An 11,637-nucleotide genomic window follows, 5' to 3' on the forward strand; every position below is an offset into this window, starting at 1 on the left:
CTCCGTGCCTATTTTCTTACTTTTAAAGTGAAGTGGCTGGACTACGTGACCTTCACTATCCTTTCTGGCTCTTATATTCCACACTTCTATAAACTCTAGATGTAGGGAAAAATGAACACAATCTTTTGAGTAGAGATCACTCTGGGTGGGGGCGAGAGACAAGTCCTGTGGCTAGTGTAGGTGACTTTGGGCAAGTCTGACATTCTCTGGACTTGGATTTCCCAGTGTATTCATGTGTATTAAGGGAAGGATGATCCCTACCTAGCCCTGTCAACCTCACAGGCTACTTGGTAGGTAAAATGGAATAGTCAATGTGGAGATACTTGGGAAGGAAAAGTACTAGTGGGCAACTGCAGCAGACAACGTGGAGCCCCCCGCCACGCCCCGCCCAAGTCTCACTTCAGGATCAAGACACTTGTTCCTTCAGCTGCTGGGAGTGTTGGCTGCTGAGGGCTCATAGCTAGTCGATGACTGGTTGATGGAGGTGGGGGTGAAGATGAAGACCTGAACCTGTTGCCTCAATTTTTCCCTCTGCTCCATCCTGCGTCCCTTACTCCTCACAGCTGTTGTTCCCAGGAACACTCGCCAATAAACCTTCAGCATGCACATCTCAGAGTCTCAGAGTCTATTTCCTGGAGTACCCAACCTACAACAGCAATACTACACACAGTGTTTAAAAAAAAAATCAGATACATTTTATTTAAGCCTTGCTGCAAAAAGCACATGACTTCCTAGCCAGTTCCAGTACAAAAATCCATCGCTGGGACAGAATTCTCCAGGTGACGTAACAATGCAGAAGGACTGGATTCTGTTTGAATTGTTATTGTTATTCTGACTGCCATGGGCACTTAGTTCAGCTGCTTATCATACTGGACATATCATAATTAGGTCAAGGACATGGTTTCACTCCAGGTAACTCAGTTGACTTCTCCATTATAAGGCCACAAACTTCCTCCTGACTCTGGACAAAGTCCAGCAAATATGAGCTATTGTCATAGTGTATTTATTTGTGGGGGAGATAGGGTGAATTGGTATTAGTAGGAGATTGAAAGCTTTTTACCCTGAAAATGACACTGCAGTACCACATTAGCCATGTTGATTTTCCTATTGCTAAATAACTATCCTTTGGGAAGGGGTTGAGGATGAATTCACTTAATGCTGAATTCTGCTCTCTTGCAAACTGTATTAGAGAAGGTTCTGTTGGAGGATCCCACTATTTATGCAACTACAAGACCCCACCTCTGACAGGAAATCCGAGTGCAGCCTTCTGCAGCCCCTGCAGCTTCCCTGAGACCATATCTCTTCCTCCGTGTCTAGACAACAGGATGGTGGCCATTTACAAGGCAGCTTCCTCCTTATTCTAACACAGGACTACATGGCCCCAAGCAGGAACAGGTGTGTGTTTGGGGTTGCTGTAGAGTGTCTTTCTCTCACTTCTTCCCCCATCCTATGGGAGGGCAAACAAACCAGCTCAGGCGCTTAGGCCTAGGCAGACAGATGGATCATTTCCGCAGTATCTTTCTTCCAGGGCTGGATGGGGCAGCCTCTCAATCATATAGGGCACTTGGCAAAACTCACCATCACCAGCAAAAATCCACTACAGTTCAACAAGTATTTCTAAAAGTAAGTAGAGAAGACTGATAGGAACCTGAGGCTGGCTCTAGGTAAAATGATTTAGCAGATGAAGAATCTCTGCAGGCCCCTTGGCCTAATTCTTGCACACAATTTCCCAAAGCCAGGCTAGTACTACTCAATTCTATTTGAATCTGCTAGAAAACATCATGTGGCTCTGCTCAGCAGCCTCCCCCTGGATGTGTGGATGTCCTTTCTTGCCTGTTTGAATTTCTTTCTACACCTACCACCTTCTCTTTGAGAACTGCCTTGGAGATCCCAATTTCTCTTCCCCTATTTCCTTCCCAGTTGCTCTCTCAGTCTTCATACTAGTTACTTTTCCCTGGTACCTCCATCCTGAACCCTTTGAGCCCACAGCTTCCTCTTTTACCAAACACAGAGATTGAATTTGACAGTGGGAATTATTTTTGTGGAGTGGCTGTGTGCTCAAGCAAAAACTAGCACAGATGTGTTCTAAGTGTTGAGGTTTGGAGTGTTAATCCTGGTGATACAGCCATAGAAAAATTCATCCAGAAGTGTTGAGGTGTAAATGAGCCGAAGGGTACATTTGAATGGCAATACCTGAGAAGGCTGCAATGCTGAACGGTTTTTTACTTATGTAGGAGTAAATGAGTTGTCTAGAAAAGAAGGGGGAAGTGAGGTTCCAGAAGATGATGGGAAAGGATGTTGAGGTACTATTGCAGGAGATCATAGCAACATTCTTGCTAGGCTTTAGGCTTAGCAAGAACAAGTTACAAAACGGGTGGCTGAGAAATATGTGATCTGCTGATTCTCATAAATTACTATACTAGATTGTGCTTTGGAATCAAAGGCTGGAAGGGAGTATCTTATCAAGCATGAAGGCAAGGGGCTTAAGAACCCTGGGCCCTTGCAGGAATGGAACGCCGTCTGCATAACTTGCTGATTGTTCCTAGGATACTTACTCCCTAAGAGAATGGCCTTGGGTAGGGCCGGGGTACATTGAAGGGAGGAAGACTAGAACTGCCGAGCTTTGACCTGCATATCCCTGCTGGCATGAGTTCCTGCTATGCTTGTGCTTCTTTGCCTGCAAATAAATACGTGGCGATCAGAGAGACCTCACCTCAGTCCTTGAGGCTAATGGTCCCTTGTCCCATTAAATAACATAGATTGTGTTGTGTCTATTATATAGACTGTGTTCTGTCTATTCATTCCGTCCGCCCCCTTAGCTGGCTGCCTAGCTGGTCTGGGCAGCAAGTGGCGCCCAACGTGGGGCTGTTCAAAAGCTCAACCAGGGACCTGAAGGAAGAATCGCCAAAGAGCGAAGAAAAAGAAAAAAGAAAAAAGTGGAGTTTCAGCGGTACGGAACCTGGAAGCAGGGTGAGGCCTCAAAAAGATTACCCGAGTCGGGTAAGTGCTTCCAGAAGTTTTAACAGGGTAAATGGGTAATTTTGAAAATACAGAACAATATCGCCCATACATCTGCTTACTCAGGAAATTGCTGAAGGCAGGTGGGGCTAAGGTTAAATTATTTGAATTATTACAGACTATAGAGAAGCATCGTACTTGGTTTCCTACTCTAGGTACATTAGATTTACAACCATGGGAAAAGGTGGGAATTGAATTAAAGAAAAAATATCAGAAGGGCATTCCGATGCCTGTGACTATATGGAACATTAGTCATTAATTCGTTCTGTACTAGAGCCCCTCCAATCTTATATCAAAATTTTTGGCATATGTTGTTTTAATATTACCAATCATACTTTATATTTGGATGATATTATTAAGGATTTACAAGATCAAATGCATAATATTAATTATTCCCCTGATCTATTCTCATGACTCCCTACAGGGTAAAACAATTATTTTAAGGATGCCCTTTTACTCATTATAATAGTTTGTCTTCTGTTCCTTGGATGTTGGTTGCGTATATGTTTAAAACAAGGGCTTTCAATTCACCTAGTGTCCTATGGATTGGTGGAAATGTCGGGGCCCATAACATATCATTTACCCCCCACCTTCCAGGGACACTGGGCCTGGGCCCCACACAACGGAATGTGTCTGGGCTCAGGGCCAAAGATGGCCACTTTGGCCTTGACTCTAAGGCACGAATTACAAAAAATATGTCCTGCATCATGTTCCTTGTCTGGGCTGGCCACCCTGACTGGCAACTGACAGGACTTTAGAAACATCTCGTCCGTGGGAACAAAAAAGAAATAACTCAAAATATCCAAATGTCTAAAACCCTGAATCGAAACCCAGAGAAACCTTAGAATAAAAGGGAGATCGCATTGCCCAACTTTTAATCTTACCCTATATTACCATGGGAAACTCACAACAAATTAGAGGACAGCGAGGATTTGGCAGTACGGGACAAGCAGGGGTTTTCCTTACTGAAAAAATTTTAGAATCTTGGCCAACCTGCAAAATAAACATCAATGGTAAAGCATTTGATAGATTAGTTGATACCAGGGCAGATGTCTCTATCATCAGCTCTAAACATTGGCCTTATCATTGGCCTACCATTCCTCCCCTGATTTCAGTTATTGGCCTTGGGGAAGCACGGGGACTCGTAAAATTAAGATAAAGTTTTATAAAAATTGATACACTTAAACGGGCCAATTTCAATTCACGCAAACTGATGTATGTAATTGGAAAAGCCAGCTGCAACAACGGGGAGCCTGTTTTAATCTTTTGAGGCTTCTAAATAAAATTAGAAATGCTTTACTGCCTCTTTAAAAGAAAATAACTAATTAAACATGCCAACAACCAAAGCCAAATCCAAATCTGCTGCTTTTGTCTACTCTCTTACTGAGCTTCCCAGCAAACTGAGCTTCGATTCAACTCCCCCAAAATTCCTAATCTAAAATTGAACTCATAAAAATGAACAAACTTTTGAGATAATTTGGACATATAATTAACGAAAGGACATGATTATTTATTTTATTGCATTTAAAAACTATAAACATATTCCAAGAGGCTGTAGTCTGTTGTCCTCTGTATAGTCGCATCACCACCTGAGATTTGCACATCTAATTAGTATCTTAATTTACTTTATTGCCCAGAATAAAACAGCCCAGAAGAGTCTTTCATAGGCAAGCTGCCAATAAATTTCCCCAAAGACTTTTCTTTACTATGAAGTAAATATATATACCATAGAAAAATATCCTCCTGTTATTATTTGGGAAGTACAGTTTATAGAAAAACAATTCTATTAAGATATACCATGCACATAAATATATATTACACTTATTTATAAAGATAAGTTTTTAAAAAGCAGTGCTTTTACTTTTATAAGATTTATTAAAATTAATCCTGTAAACATATTTTCAATATTCATGATGTATAAAATTGCTGCAAAACAAAGTTTTGCAATGAAATGCAGATATCTCTTTACTTATAATTTTAGAATTATTAATGTGACATGAATATTTACAGAGTATTACAGTCAACAGAAATTATTTTAAAACTCATAATTTAAGATCCAAGATGAGTATCTATCAGGCAAGATATTTAATATTTTGTTAGAAAATAGGCTCTATTCGACATGAACAGACATTTCTCCAAAGAAGATATACTGATGGCCAATAGGCACATGAAAAGATGCTCATCATCACTGATCATCAGGGAAATGCAAATCAAAACTACACTAAGATATCACCTTACACCTGTTAGAATGACAAAAATATCTAAAACTAATAGTAACAAATGTTGGAGAGGTTGAGGAGAAAAAGGAACCCTCATACACTGCTGGTGGGAATGCAAATTGGTGCAGCCACTATGGAAAACAGTATGGAGATTCCTCAAAAAATTAAAAATAGAACGACCATATGATCCAGCCATCCCACTACTGGGTATTTATCCAAAGAGCCTGAAGTCAGCAATCCCAAAAGTCCTATGCACCCCAATGTTTATTGCAGCATTATTTACAATAGCCAAGACGTGGAAGCAACCTAAGTGCCCAGCAACAGATGAATGGATAGAGAAGATGTGGTACATATATACAATGGAATACTACTCAGCTGTAAAACAGAACAAAATCATTCCATTTGCAATAATATGGATGGACCTTGAGGGAATTATGTTAAGTGAAATAAGCCAGCGAGAGAAGGATAATCTGTGTATGACTCCACTCATATGAGGAATTTAAAAGTATGGACTAAGAACAGTTTAGTGGATACTAGGGGAAAGGTGGGGTGGGGGGTGGGCACAAAGGGTGAAGTGGTGCACCTACAACACGAATGACAAACATTAATGTACAACTGAAATTTCACAAGATTGTAACCTATCATTAACTCAATAAAAAAAATAGAAAATAGGCTCTATTCTTTCATTTAGACTGTTAATAAATAAAGAAGTTGATTACACAGAAATATAAACAGCAAATGTAAAGAATTCATTTATTTTGAGAAATAAAATATATCCACATATATTGGTGATCATCATTGACTATTAAATAATCAAGAGGACTTCACTAAAATTATAATTCATAAAAGAAGTGCCAATATAATCAAAATTAAGGCATTCATTTTTGTAAAAAACTCAAGTGGAGGTTCTAATATTGGACCCCCTGGGTTTAAGGACTGGGTCCACCAATTACTGGCCCTATATCTTTGAACAAGTTATGATCCTTTTGGGGACCTTACTTTTCTCATCTACAAGATATAAATGATAATATCTTTCTAACATTAATTTTTAATTTTATTCTTTTGATTTTCAGAACTAAATAAAACGGTAACATATAAAATACCTGGACTATGTTAGCGATTACCATTTTTATTATTCCAGTTTTTCTTAAGATATTTAACAAAATAATCAAAGAACTTTTTCTAAATTTTTATTTTTGACTGGAGTATTCTTTATCATGATGATTATCACTTTCCCTGTTTATTATAACAAAAATAATAATACTCAAAGACTATGAATAATTGGTTCACCAACTTATTTATTAATTCAACAAATACTTATTAAATACCCACTATATATTATATCACACTTATGTTGCTAAAGCTATAGACCCCATAAGGGCAAAATATCCACATACATATATCATTCATTATATGGATGACATCCTTTATACAGCCCCAGATACTAATTTATTATCTACTGTCTTCCAAAAATTACAACTTCATTTGAAACATGCGGGCCTAAAAGCCCCAGAAAAGATTCAATTCACTGAACCTTATCTCTATGTAGGCATAATAATAAAAAAAACCACTATCAAACCACAAAAGCTTCAAATTCAAAGGGACTCAATCACTACTTTAAATGATTTACAAACATTGCTTGGTGACATTAACTTGCTAAGGCCAAAATGAGGAATACCTACATATGCTTTATCACATTTATTCTCTCTTCTGAGAGGAAATTCTGATTTAAATAGCCCTAGAAGCTTGACCAAAGAAACAAATCAAGAACTGAAACTATTTGAACGATGTATTCAAACTGCTCAAACGCATAGAATCAATCTTCATATTCCAGTTTCATTGTATATTATTTCTACACCCCATTCACCAACGGGAATTCTAATGCAACGAAATGATTTAATAGAATGGATATTTTTACCTAATAATATGTCTAAATCTATTACCCCTTATTTAGATCTTCCTGCTGAAATGATAAGTTGAGGACGAGAAAGAACTAAACAACTTTCTGGAAATGACTTGGATACTATTTGCTTGATGCTATCTCACAAAGAAATATCACAATATTTTCAAAATCATATAAAATAGCAATTGGATTTTGCTGATTATGTGGGAAAGATGGATAATCATTTTCCCAAAATATCTATATTACAATTTTTACAAAGGACTCAATGGGTCATTCCAAAAATCACTAAATTAACTCCTATATCCGAGGCCACCATTATATTTACAGATGGCTCTAGTAATCATAAGGCCGGTTACACTGGAGCATATGCCTATGTAATAGACACTCCTAGATTATCAGCTCAGCAGGCTGAATTAAAAGCAATCACTCATACTTTACAAAATATCCAAGTACCTATTAATATTTTCTCTGATTCCCAATATGCTATTCAAATAACACGTTTAATTAAGATGACACTTATCAGCAAACTCTTTCTGATTCTTTATATACTCTTTTCAATGATCTACAAACCACCATTTGTAACCGACACCACATTTTTTATATAACCCCTACCAGAGCCCATGCTTCTCTTCCAGGGCCTCTTGCAGAGGGAAATGCCCGAACAGATACAGTACTATCCCAAATTTTTTCTGACGCTCAACATTTTCATGCTCTGACTCATTATAATGTTAAAGGCTTGAAGCTGCAATATGATTTGACATGGGCTCAAGCTAATCAAATTATCTGAATTTATGCCACTTGTCAAGAAGTAAACATAATCCCTGAAACTCATACAGGAGTTAATCCTAGAGGTTTAAAACCTAATGACCTCTGGCAAATGGATATTACTCATATTTCCTCCTTTGGGAAGATGTCATTTGTACACGTTTGTATTGATACTTTTTCTCATTATATTTGGGCAACTGCCACTACAGGAGAAACTGCGAGACATGTGATTATGCACGTTCGTAGCTGCATGACAGTAATGGGCAGACCTAAAACCATAAAGACAGACAACGATCCAGCCTATACCAACATCTCTCTTGCTAAATTCTTCACAGATTGGAGAATCCGCCATTCTACCGGCATCCCACACAATCCTCAGGGACAGGCCATTATTGAGTGAGCAAATCGGACTCTGAAGGCCATGTTACAAAAACAAAAAGGGAGAGATGCCACTATCTCCCCTCCACAAAAAATTTATAAAGCATTATTCACTTTGAATTTTTTACAACCATATGAGGAAGGGACCCCAGCAGAAAAGCATTATGCACAAGAGCAGAAAAATAAACCACCTATTTGGTGGTTCGATCCTGGGAGTAATACATGGAATAGGGGGTCACTAATAACATGGGGACGAGGTTTTGCTTGTGTTTCTCCAGGAGATTTAGAAAAACCAACCTGGATTCCTTCTAGACATCTTAAGCCATATCATAAACACCCCGCCAAGAAAACGCCGATTCGCGTGGGACGTCAAACCACCGGTGATGAGTTTTCAGGGTCTAAGCTTGAAGACTACCAAAATCACATTCCCACTGCCACAGACGCATCGTGCATCGATCCCAACCTGGGGACAAATAAAGAAACTAACTCAACAAGCAGAGAAGGTGTTAGAACAGGAGAAGAAACCTGTCACTCCAAATAATTTAGCTCTGACAATGTTTGCCCCGGTGTGGGTGGCCGTAAGTATACCCGGGGCCATAGCTCAGCCGAATAACAGTACTTATACATATTGGGCTTATATATATTCCTAACCCACCATTGATCAGAGTAGTGAACTGGGGAGAAAATTCTATCCCTGTATATATTAATGACTCATCCTGGGTCTTGGGGCCCGAGGATGTCCGTCTACCTATATTTGAAAAGGAAGAAGGTACCCCATATGACATAAGTGATTTTGGTTTGGACCCTTGGCCTACTTGTGTAGGAAGGGGAATAGGCTGTTTAAATTTTACTACACAGGCTTGGCTATCTACTTACATGCTCAATAGAAATCATAGCCAAGTGCAATTATATATGTTATCAGGCTATAGTTTCCATTATTCTATTACCTCCCAAAACAATCTTACAGCTCCAAATCGTCCGCTGTGTGCTAGTCGAAGACTATGGGTGGATAAAATTGATCGAATACATTGGGATGTTTGTAGCGGGATGGAGGGGGTAGTTTTGATTAATGGTTCCTATGGAACAGTATGGGACTGGTCCCCCAAGGGGTATGCAGTCTCAAATTGCTCCCATACAGACTCCGCCTACAAACCCTACAAAAAGTTAAGATGGCAAATTTCAAGATATAAGCACACTACTAATACTACACATAGTGAATATCCTATTTTATGGCACGCAGAAGGACTTTCTCCTCCACAACCTCAATTTAATACGGATAAACCACAGACTGACTTATGGAAATCAGCCTTCAGCTTAAGGCAATCCAGAATTTGGGATGGAAGCTATGAGAACACAAAATTATCTTTCAACACATCCACTGACGGGACTTTTTATATTAAAGCCTGTGTCCGAGATCCGTGTTTTGGCCATAGGTACGATATCTATTAATGAAACAGCTAAAACTGTGAATTGTTAGGATTATAAATTACACACTTGTCTCAATAGCTCCTTATTTAATGATTCTCATTCATATATGTTATTGAGGCGATGTTTGGGCATTAGGCTTCCAGTAAAACAAAATAGGCCATGGGAAGCTTCTCCTGATACACACGCCTTATTACAAATAATTCAGAATATCTTAAAAAGATCAAAAAGAGTCATTGGATTATTAATTGCTGCTATATTAGGTAATATAGCAATAGCATCTACTGCTGCCATTACTGGGGTAGCACTACATCAAACAATTCAAACACTACCTTTGTTCAACAATGGCATAAAAATGCCTGTGAAGCATGGACCAGTCAGACACGAATTGACCAGGGAATTAATGAACAATTAGTGGATCTGGAAAATGCTGCATTAATATTAGGAGATGAAATGCATAACTTAAAAAAGCTAGTCAGACTGCAATGTGATTGGAATAATCCTGAATTCTGTATTACACCACATCCTTATGATAGTAGTGAGGATGCCTGGAGTACTATAAGCTGGCATTTAAAGGGCCACCTCAAAGACAATCATACATTGGATACATATTTATTGCAAGCTAAAGTAGAACATATGCAAGATGCTAAATTATCATTATTACCTGAATCTGAATTATTTGATGGTATACATACCAGCTTATCAAAAATATTTCCTACTGATTGGATAAAAACCATTGACAGCAGCCTTATTAGAACTATTATATCAGGGTGCATATTTCTCATTGTTTTCTGCTTAGTCCTCAGATGCACAAGAGAAATCTTCCGAAAACTGAGTAAGAGAGAAGCTGCCCAGACCACCTACCTCCTTTTACAAAAACAAAAAGGGGGAGATGTTGCAGGAGATCATAGCAACATTCTTGCTAGGCTTTAAGCTAGGCTTTATAGACTGTGTTCTGTCTATTCATTCCATCCACCCTTTTAGCTGGCTGCCTAGCTGGTCTTGGCAGCAAGGTACCAGACATTTCCAAGAGGCCCCAGCTTCCCAAATCTTGCCCAGCATTCTTGAACCTGGACTCTACTCCTAAGCAGTCCCATAATTCATAGTACCCCTTCTCAATCCAATTATGCCCTACAATGTTCTAGCACCCCCACTCTCAACCAGATACCTCTAACTTCCTGGTACTCTGACATCTCTGAGTACCTCCAGACCTTAGCTGTATGCCCCTAGTCTCCAGGGCACACCCAACTTTCCCTGTCCATCTTCGAAAGCAGTCTGTCTAGCCTCCCCAAACCAAATAAACTTCTTATATTCAACCATCTGTTGGATGTCCCTTGTCAGGTTCCTTGTCTGCAGAGCACAAGTGGCTTCTTCAGGACCCAGCCTTCTGTGAGCACACTGATGCTCATATATCTTAGGGCCATGACTGCAGGGAAAGGATGGAACTGCATGCCACTGGAGGCTTTTACCCTTTCAGTTTATGTTCAGGGCTGTACATCTCCCCATCCTACCCCAACTGCCTAAGTAGCTGCTGGTTGATATAATAATGGACATAACTGATTTGGACTTCCTGGATAAGACATGACCGAATTCCTGGTAATTTTCACTTGGAGATGATCATTTTTCACTTTTGCAGATCTGACCTTCAGCCATCCCAACTCACCTGCAGGCACGAGTCAGTAAAGACACTGTATACCGACCCATCTATGAAGAAGTGCTTTTATTCTTTGCTAAGCTCCATGCATACCCAAGTGGGGAAAAGCAAGAATGTTTCTTCATTTCCTTTTTACTAATCTCCTAGGGCCAGGTATCTCAGAAAAGAAGGGAAGGGGCCAAGGCAACGAGTGGGGAGGGAGAGAGAAGTCTCAGAGGGCCCTGTAGTAGGATGGAATGGATGAGGGATAAGTAAGAGCAAAGACAGGGGCCCTA

Source organism: Equus asinus, chromosome 9 (assembly GCF_041296235.1).
Source record: "Equus asinus isolate D_3611 breed Donkey chromosome 9, EquAss-T2T_v2, whole genome shotgun sequence".
NCBI lineage: Eukaryota > Metazoa > Chordata > Mammalia > Perissodactyla > Equidae > Equus > Equus asinus.